This window comes from Struthio camelus, chromosome 1 (assembly GCF_040807025.1).
Source record: "Struthio camelus isolate bStrCam1 chromosome 1, bStrCam1.hap1, whole genome shotgun sequence".
Taxonomy (NCBI): domain Eukaryota; kingdom Metazoa; phylum Chordata; class Aves; order Struthioniformes; family Struthionidae; genus Struthio; species Struthio camelus.
Window position 1 is genome coordinate 34,173,547 of NC_090942.1, and position 10,472 is coordinate 34,184,018.

Consider the following 10,472-nt stretch of genomic DNA (forward strand, 5'->3'; position numbering starts at 1 on the left):
ACACCACAACCCTGCACAGCACAGAGAGCTTCTGCAGAATTTTCTGTCCCCTGGTACTCTGCTTAGTTATATAACACCATAACACACCAGCAAAGCATCCTAGTGCCTTTTTCTGGAGGGTGAGGAAGGTAGTTTAAAGGACTGAACAGCACGATAGCCTAAACACCCTTTACTCTCACCATAATCAAGCTAGAGATAAATTTTAAGTGATAAACTAAACCTACCACATTCCCCAAGTTTAGAGAGACTCCCTTGTGAACATCTGCAATTTGCTACTCCAGCAGGGGGTGGGAAAGGGAAAAAAAAAAAAAAATCAAAGCAGCCAATAGATCTACTCTGAGTTAGAATACACTACGAGAGTCAACTACTTCATGTTATTTTTTGAACTATGAAAACAGGCAGTCAAAGCAACATTTCAGTTAGGTAGAGAATACTGCATTAATTTCAAAAACTAAATAGTGGTGAAGTTGGAGTCTGTTGCACTAGTTAATGAATGAGGTGACTGTTTTCAGAGATATCCACACATGTATAGATCATAGCTAGCATGAACAGTTTTTACAGAACTGCTGTATAATCTCATTCAGTTATTTGACTACTGATGGTAATTAAGGACCATAATCCATTGCCAAAAAATAAACAAATGTGAGCAACCACTATAGCTTAGGCAATAGCAGAAACTCTGCATGGATAGTCCAGGTTTATTGCCGTGTACTTCGCTGTGCAAAGAAAATCTAAAGGTAAAATAAGTTCTTTAATATGCACAAAACATAAGAATGAAGTCAAACAGTTCATAAGCACAGGAAAACAACAGCTGAGAAAGTTTCATTTATGCAAAATTACTTCCTTGTTATCCAGGTTCAAGATAAAAGTTTCAGAGATGGGAACTAACAAAGCAATCGAAAACTACAACAAGAGTTACAATTGTATAGCTACAGTTAATACAGTCTTCCTTCCTTTGGGACTTGCATAGGAATAAAGCTACATTCAAGATTTTGTAGGATCTGACCCTAGTAAAGTAAGTAGTTTATCATGTATATCGTTTATTAGCTACCAAAATAGATGCTGTAAGTACTGAAGTATTAAATCAAAAAAACAAAAAAGTGTGTCATGATTAGAGGTACTAGCTGTAATGCATTATATATGAAAATGAAACATTATATATGAATAGAAATAAGTACAGCAACCGATATCTACAAAATAAAGTCACAGTGGTACATTGAACAATTTTAGGTTAACCAGACTCACTTAAAAATAGAAATTGGGGCTGGATTTTCCTCTCACCCCATTTCACATGTCTTTACTTTCATTGATTTCAGTGGAGTTATTCACAATTTATGCCATTGTGAGAGGAGAATCAAGCCTTGTGTGTTTAAAAGGAAACTGCAGACATGTTTCCCACCAGAGTGCAGGGGGAGATTTAGAAAAACACAAGTATATGAACTGTGAAACCGATAGAGTACACAAGCGAAGGCAGGAAAAGAGGCTCTAGCTAGGAAAAACCTTATAGCTTGTCCAGAGATTTTTGAAAATTTGGGCTTGGTATTAAGAAGTCTGAAGCTTACTTGTAAAATTAGCATTAAAATAAAATTTTGGAAATAATTATTACATGTTCTTATTGATAGATGTCTTCAGTTCATATTTTCCTACAGTTAGTCTATCAAATGATGACTGGGCCATTTTCCTTGCAAAGACCACAAGATTTTTCCATTCCTAGAAACTGGGAAAAGGAGGTCTGAACTACTTCTGCTACTAGAAAATGGTGCTCAACTGCTCATACCCAAACTAAAAAAGAAGATCTTCCAAAACCCTTTCAGGGTCAGACAACTAACGCTATAGTAATTTGAAGAAGCAACATTTATCGCTGGAATTCAAATCTGACAAAGCACTCAAGCAATTTATAGGTAGCCAAACTACTTGGTGGCTTAGAACTACTGTGAACCCTATGACACAACCGAAGGTCTAGCTTCATGATCATGTCTTTGGGTAGCAGCATTTGGTTAAAAAGCACCTCTCACCATCCTGGCAAGAGCCTCTTTTGTGTACTAGTACAGTCATTGTACTAATCTGTACTGATTTGGGAAACATACTTAAATAAAAATAAAAGAGCCAAATATTTTTAAACTAGCTCCATGTCTCTGGTCACACTGCGCTAGCACAGCTAAGGGATGGTGTAAGGGAAATAGCTTAAGCATTTTACAGAGAAAGTATGGACTTACTTCATTGTATCAGCACTACTGTAGTAATGCAAAATTAAAGTCATTCGTAGCTCCTTGTTACTGCTATAAAAAAGTTCAGTACTAATAGAACATTACCACAACTACCTGTTTGGAGATACTCTCCCCCCTCCCTCATTTCTGTGCATAACTTGTTCTACAGTTCACGTACTTGTTTTTAAAGCTCCCCCTTTTGGCTAGTAGGAAGACATGCCTGCAGTTTCCTTTTACAAACAGAAGCCCAGATTCTCTTCCCAAATGCACAGAATTATATCAGAGAGGATGACTTCTACCACTGAAAAAAAGCTGTATAATTAAAGATCTAGCTGCTAGTTTTCATGAGAGTTGTTCTTTCAAAGGCTCTGGAAACAGACCAATGCTATCAACGGCAAAATGGAAAAGGACCCCAGAACAAACCTTATGCTCTTGAATATGCAACCTGAAGTGTTCCCAGGTCAGCAGTTAGAGGCTGAACACTGGCTTGTGTACCAAGGTAAAAACATCATTACATGAACAGCAGCCTGATATCACCTCAGTTCCAAAAACAAGTCTACCTAGTATATCACAGCCTAAGAATTCCCATCATATTGCTGTCTCATCACTGCATCATCCAAACATCAACTCCAGGATATTCTGACACGTTTAGCCTCAAACAGCTCAAGGTTTATGAACAGCAACCGTAGTACAAAGGTAGGGTTCCAAATACAAAAAAAGACATGGAGACATTAAAATCAAAACCACCGAAATTACAGCCTAAAAATGGACAGATTCAGAACTAGACAGAGCTCTTGACTATCAGAGAAGATTACGTACAGAAATCTGAAAAGCAATAAATATGCAACAATAAAACAGATGCCTGCTTGTCATTTCAATCAAATGCTCTGCTCAAGTTCAATATATTAGTAGTCACTCTAAAAACATAAGAGCTGGTCTTGCAAGCAATCATAATTTTACATAAGAAGAAAGTCATACATTAAGAAATAAACTGGCTATTACCCTGGACTACAGAACTACAGTTTCTTGGCACCTGAAAACCTCCAAAGATTGTCCAAGCAGATTGACTGTATAGAAGGTCAGCGGTGATGCTCAAAATTCACCAGATCTACAAACAGCTAAACAGACTACCATGCAGCTCACTAACCCCCAGGATTATGCCTGGCTCACAGAATGGCTTTCCTGACAGGGGGCTGAAGCAGACACCTGTACAACTCTTTGGCAGCCTGGGTTTACATACAACAATAACTGGAGCTTACTCTTACCATACTAATACTCTCCTCAGGCAAATGCAAGCTCTCCAGCTTCACCCTCAAACATGCCTCGCTTCTCCAGACCTTTTACAGGACAGTTAATGCCTCAGAGGTGACGAGCACTCTGGGATCAGGCTTCAGAGGAGACTTGCAATGACACGACTGCTTGCTTTTTCAGACAGCATGGGAGGAATGTGACCTAATGGTGTACTTCACAATGGCTACCTGCTGAAACCCAAACCAATCCAGAATTGCTGAGAAGGCAACGCAAAGTTGGGTAACCTCCTGATAAGGCTGAAAGTTAAGTATGTTTCCAGTACCTCAACACAGAGGAGAGCCTGGTCTATTTTCTACATGCTTGGCAGTACTCAAAGACATTTGTTGGCTATTGGCCTGCCACTCTGCTTAGGCTTATAAGTTCTTTTGCACTCGCTTTATACAATTAGTTTTGTGAAATATAAACATATCCTCTGTATATCTTCTTTCCTTACTCCATATGCACAGAACTAATTCATTTCAATCCTAGGATGAAGGAGAATTCAATATTTATCACATAGATCCACCATGTTTTGCAAACAAGACAGAAGAGTCTCACAACAAAGTTATCCGTATGATCTTTCTGAGGAGCAAAGCATGAGAAAACAGTTCAAATCTCTCAGAAAAACATATGTATACTTTTACAGAAGACATCTGCAACTCACCAGTGAGGTTCTAGACCCAACATCATTCATTTGGCAGTTTGTATATATAGATGCAAATATGTTTGGTTCAGACATTTCACTTTCATAAAGTTCATTTTAAAGTATATTACTGATCACATTTTGACTAGTCATCTCAGCATCTGAAGCTTGTACTTTTCTAAGAAATACTGAATCCTGAGAAAACAACACTTTTCTGGATGTACTTTACAGTTAAAATATATTAATCATAAGCATGCACATAATTTTTTTCTTTTTTAATATAAACACTTTTGAAGTTCTGGGCGATTAACTTTTAACACTTGAGTGCAAAAAGAGATCTTTAGAAATCATCTTTGACATAATGCACTAATTTTTAACATATCTGAAAACAAGTCAGCTTGTACTGTGGTTAGACAAGTTGATCCACACTTGAAAGTTTTAAGGCAGCTTTCAATTTCTAGAATGGTTACTGTGCATTTGTGTTGCTACAGGAATGGGCCATGGGTGAGGGCAGAGTCTGACAAGCCAGTGTGCTCAGCTGGTTGAGCATGAGTGACTGTGTGGCTCTCTTGCTGAGCTAGCACCATCTTTCACAGAAGGACTTCATTAATGAAAAGATTATATGAGGGTTAAGATGGATAAAGCTGAAGAATCAGCGCTTGTGTCAAGGAAAGTTTATATTACTCCATTGAGGAACATGGCTATATGGCTCCTCAAAACACACATCTCACATATTCCAATATCCCTGTCACAGAAGATACATTTAAGGACTCAATTTCACAGCTCTTCAAGTGTAACCTTTTCATTTCAGTCACTTACAAAAAGACTAGTGGGGTAGAATGCAGCTCCCATGGCACAAGACGCAGAAATCCTATGCTGCTATATTTGTACAGTGCACTTTTTTTGAAGAACATTCAAACGTCATCAGAAAGAAAGATGTTTGGACAATGCAGATTTCCTTTAAGATAAATTTAAGTGACTAATATTAGCCTTCTTTGAAAAAAAACTGGCAAACTTTTACTAAGTGTGCCATGCAATCGAAATGTGCTGATTTTTAATCATGCAATTACACAAATAAGTGATCAGTGAGAAGTCAGAGCTGTAGTTGTTCATACTACCTTGACAGAAAGAATAGACATAGATTTGGAATATTGCTGTCATATGCATTTAGTTCTGAGTTCATATAATATTAAGATTGGGATTACGTGATGCCAGATTAGAAGGCAACAAAGCTGAAAGGTGGTTACAAAAACATCACAGAAAACAAAATTTATTTTAAATAAAAGCAGAGTAATCATACTGCAGTATTTGGAAGGCATTTGAAAATGCTTTTTTGGCATGCGGCTGCTACATGAAGCCAATATTGTGTGCAACTGGAAACATTTCAAAAACCAGAATTGTTACTGAAGTCAAAGACTGTAATTGCAAGCTGTGGAATCTATGCTAAGATAAAAGAAGGGCAGCTGAATAAAACTGTCATGCACAGAGTGTGCTTGTAGGTTTATATCTATAATATTTTTATCAGCTTATTGCTAACTGTAGAGGTAGAGAGCAAGGGTGGGGGAAGAGAAGGAAAATGAAGGAGAGGGGCACACAAAGCAGAATAGCAAGAGCTATCGGGTGCTATAAATCAATGTTTCAAACACAAATCTTAGACAGGAGTACATGACTTCAGTACAGAACAACTAAAATAACACAGTTCCAGCTTTTGTTGATGGGTAATCCACTGGAAATGAAAGGCCTGTCTGAGAGACTGTTTACCACAGGTTTACTAGCTAGAAAAAACACTCTCAGCTTGATAGGTTCAAAATGATCTTGAAAAGCAACTCCCCAGTCTTACGGTTACATTTGAGAACATTTAAGAAGCTGGCGTTGTAGACACAGATCCAAGAAAAGGTAAACTAGTTAGAAGCTGTCATTTAAATGTATTTTTAAAATATTAAAAATGTTTTTATTGGCTCGTACCTCTTGTCCCTGGGCACTTCGCTCATTGTGCGCATTTAAACAAGAACCTCCTTGCACAAAAACATGCTTGAGAAGTATTGTCAGTTCATGCTGAGAAGTCATTTGCTTATTTGATTTCTCTAGGAAGCTAAAATATAATGTATTTTGTGCACAACATAAACAAACAAAACACAGACACAGGAAGAACTATTGCAGACCACTTGAGAAAATTTGTTCAATAACTGGAAATGTCCTTTGACAATGAACCATCAGCTAAAGAATTGTTACTGTAAAAACTATATCATTTTGGCAAATTGTGAAGTGATCTGATTGTCTATTTGGGTACTTCTGCCAGAAATGTCATGACTTCAGTGTGCCATAACTTGTGCAACATGTTTCTTCCCATCATTCTTCAGCCATAAGGTGGGAGGGGAAAGAGGAGAGATTGCAGTGTTGTATCTTTCCAAGCTGGTTCTTCCCATTATGCAACTCCTAATCCAAACAATTTAAGGATACAAGTAAAAGCTACTCATTTCTGTAAACATTTCCAGGAGCAGGACCTAAGTATGTATTGCTTACAATGAGCTTATACTAATGAATAGAGCTAACCTCAAGTTTACCTCTGTTTAGAAACAGCATAAACAGAAAATAGTGCTGGCCAAACTGAAGTTCAATCCTTAATACAAGAGGGTAAACTGAAGATTGATATAAGCCACGTGGTCATTACGCATCCATCTCAGATAAGTATTCTTAATGCAATACTATAGCATAGAACAATCCTCTCAGAAATGCTTACAGAGAGATCACTTTCTGGTTATAAAAATAAAAAGCAACTGTTATGGAGTATGTTCTTTTATAACCCTCTAGACAACAGCGCTGAAAAACAGAAACAAAATCCAACTTGTTTGTTTTAAATGGACTCCACCACTGCACATATAATTAACTCTGGAATGCACAAGACACAGTATCCAAGCAAACAGAGCCTTTAAATTTAAGTGCAACTCTTAATCTGTTCTCTGTAACAAGCTCTGTAGAGCAACCATTGACAGTACATTATGCAAGATCCGTACTACAAAGAAGAAGGACTTTTAGACTAGGATACAAAGACTGGGACATTAAAGGGTCAAAGCAATCTGCGAAGACATAATACGAACCAATTCCATTCAAATTATTCCATAAAATGTAGACACTGATTAGCATAGAAAAGTTTCACAGGAAAACAATGACAAAGTAAAAGCCATCTGATTTTCATATGTTAATTAATTAAATATGCCAAATTCATTTAATCTCTTATTATAACCATAGGGGGAGACAGACCAAACTCTTGAAGTTCTGAAAAGCCAGGTCATTAGCATGCCAGGTCATTCTTCAGATCTCCTTCCTACATACAGATTTACATTCCCAACTTATTATATATGTAAGTAAAATCTGGCTTCCCCCTCTCCAAATTCTCCTTCTTTGGAAGACACTTGCTATCTTCTAGTCAGCTATTCTAAACGTCCTATTAAATGTTATAATGAACTAGCTCGCTAGGAAGAGAGAGGAAAAAAAGCATATCCTATTGGAAAAACAGCTTCTAAGTTAAATGTTTCAGTGTCCCTAAAGTGTAGAATAAACTAGTTGAGAATGAAATTAAAAACATTCTTGCATATGTGCATGAAAACCCATGCACAGTTTGTAGCCTTTTGCTTTAAAGTTCAGATGACATTTTCGAGCTATTTCTCGCTTTTCTAAACAAGAAAAGGATTCTGATGTTTACGTAAGTTTCTTCTTGCTTAATAAATCTTAAATTGAAACAGATTTTTTTAAAACAATTACCTTCTTCAGAGTTATCATACTACAGGATATTAGGAAAAACCAGACTCTCCTGTTGCTTTTACTCACATCTGACTCCAATCTTAATAGTTTAGCTATTAACCCTGTAAGGTCCCCACATACACACCTTGTCCAGTTTATGTTAAAATTTTTATATGACTGATCTGGGCTTACTCATTACAGAATCTTTTGTTATACAGAAGGAGACCAACTTCACGGACCTTGATTTACAGGACACAATTAACTGTTTTGTTGTCAGAACTGAACCAAGCTTATCCCAGGTTCTGTTGTGAGAAATGAAAGAATATCACTGCAATAAGAGTAACTGCTTTTCTTCTTTCCTCTCCCCTTCATTCCTTTCCCAGACCTGCTCTGATGACTATTGGCGCAGTGACGTTTTGGAATGAAAATCTGACCGGTACAATATATTTGTGCTGTAAAGACGCAATACAAATAACAATATTTCCTCCATTATGTAATCAGAACTAAAGGGGGGGGGGGCACGTTCTGCTAGAAAGTCTCAGTAGTCGCTCCCAGTTCACCATAGCAAAACAAGCAGTTTAACCTAAGGATCACATTTACCAGCTAAATAACAAAATCAGTGAACTTTCCTAGCAGCAATGCTAGCCATTTATTTTTGACACCTTTTAGGCTTTAACATGTAGGGAATATGCATTGTTCACCTTTAAATCCTCTGTATAAACATTTCTCAGAGAGCTTGTAAAATATCCCCCACTGCGTTTCCCGACTCTCCCGTTGATGGCATTTAGGCACCCTGGCACTAGGAGAGCGCTTTATTTTGTTTTCCTCGGCCACCCCGCTGGGGCACAGTGACAGATTCCTGCCGCAGGCCAGACCCAGCCACCCCAAGCTCAGAGCACAACGGAGGCAGGCTGAACTCAGCCCACCAGCAAGATAAACGGTGGCTGCTGAAGTCTGAAATCCCCCCGGTGGGAGTAAACGTTGTTCGAGAAGAGGCTGGGCGAGTACTCATCGCCCTTCCAGACCTCTCTGAATTGGGGGGGGGAGATTAAAAAACACCCTACTTCGGCTAAGTCGGTGCTGTATTTCAGCCGCATCTCTCGGGCTGTCAGCGGATTATTTCAGACCGCAGACGCACAGCGCGCTCTCCCCGAAGAGCAGACCGGCGCGCTGAGGGACAGCGGACCCCCCCCCCCCCCCCCCGAGACCGGGCACACTCGCCGCAGCAGGGACCCCGAGCACCCACACTCCGCTGCGGGCAACGGACAGACCGGCGGCTCCCTGGGCGGCAGGCAGCAGCTGAGCCCGCGCACCGGCAGCCTCCCGCAGCCCGGGCGGCCCACGGCGGTGGCAGCCCGCCCGGCGGCGCCTGGGGGCTGCGGCCCACACTTCACAAGCCGGGCCGTTAACTCGCGCCAGGTTTAGGGGCGCCCCGCGCCGCTGCGGACACGCTCCCCCTCCCCGTCCCCGTCCCCTTCACGGCGACGCAAGGCGCCGCAGGGCCCCGCCGCGGCCGGTGTCTGCGGCAGACACCCGCCGGACGGCTGCCCCGGCGCCGCCACCGGGCTGATGCCCGCCCGCCCGCCCGGCCAGCGCCGCCGCTAACCTGTCAGGTGCCCCCTGAGCGACGGAGGCGGGCGGCCACCGCGGCCGCCCCCGGGGAGCGGAGCCGCCACTTACCCTGCCCGCAGCGGGGCTGAGCCGCGGCGACGTCTTCCCGGCGAGAGGACGACGGCGGCGGCGGCGCCAGGGTCGGCGGCGTTGACAGCCCCGCAGGCGGCTATCGCCGGCTCTGTGCCGCGCTCCCCGCGGGACTCAGCGCGGGCTAGGAGACGCGCATCGCCGCGGAGGGCACCCGCCGCCCCGGAGCCGGACGCCCGCCCGCCCGCTCGGCAGCCTCCTCCTCCGCCGCCCAGCGCGCCTGCCTGCCCGCCAGTGGCCGAGCCCCGCGCCCGCTCCGCTCCGCTCCGCTCCGCTCCCTAATGGGGCTCCGGCGCTCCGAGCCCGGGACGGCGACAGGCGCATTCCGCGGCGCCCATTGGCTGCCGCCGGCCGCACTCGCCAATCGCCGGCGGGCTGGGGCTGCCGACAGCTGGCAAAACCCGGCGGGGCGGGGCGGCTGGCGCGGGGGCGGGGCGCGGGCGGTGGGCGCAGCGGCCGTTGGGCGGCCGTTGGGCGGGGAGGCGGGTGAGGGTGGGCGGTGGCGTTGGGGGCGCCGGCCGGGGCCTGGTGACAGGGGCCGTTGGGTGAGCGGGACGGACGCTGCCTGGCGTCTGAAGTTTGCTGAGGCACAGCAAAACTCCCGCGAGTCCTCCTCGCCCCCTCTTCCGGGGCTTTTTTTTAACGATGCAGAAGGGTTGGAAACCAGGAAGACGAAGGGGGAGACTCCCTCTTTCAATTTCCCTTGATCAAACGGAGCTCTGAAGCCAATTACTGTGCTCCTTGCCTCCAGCTCCTGCTGAGGGAGCGAAGAGGGAGAGTTAATTAAAAACTTTTTCCACTGATCTATGCAGAGATGGGCGACCGAGCCTGCTCTGGGTGTGGGCCCTGTTTGTGTTAGTGGGACATAAATGCGTGTCTGGCTTGGCCTG

At 43.1% G+C, this 10,472-nt stretch overlaps 1 protein-coding gene across 1 annotated transcript in view; it reads right to left on the reverse strand.

Annotated features, from left to right (window-relative positions):
• Positions 1-9,804, reverse strand: part of PRICKLE1 (prickle planar cell polarity protein 1) — a 72,187-nt gene extending 62,383 nt beyond the window's left edge. The window contains exon 1 of the mRNA XM_068933764.1: positions 9,562-9,804. The gene's annotated coding sequence lies outside the window, so the exon portion shown is untranslated. The remainder of the gene's footprint in view (positions 1-9,561) is intronic.
• Positions 9,805-10,472: the final 668 nt, after the last annotated feature.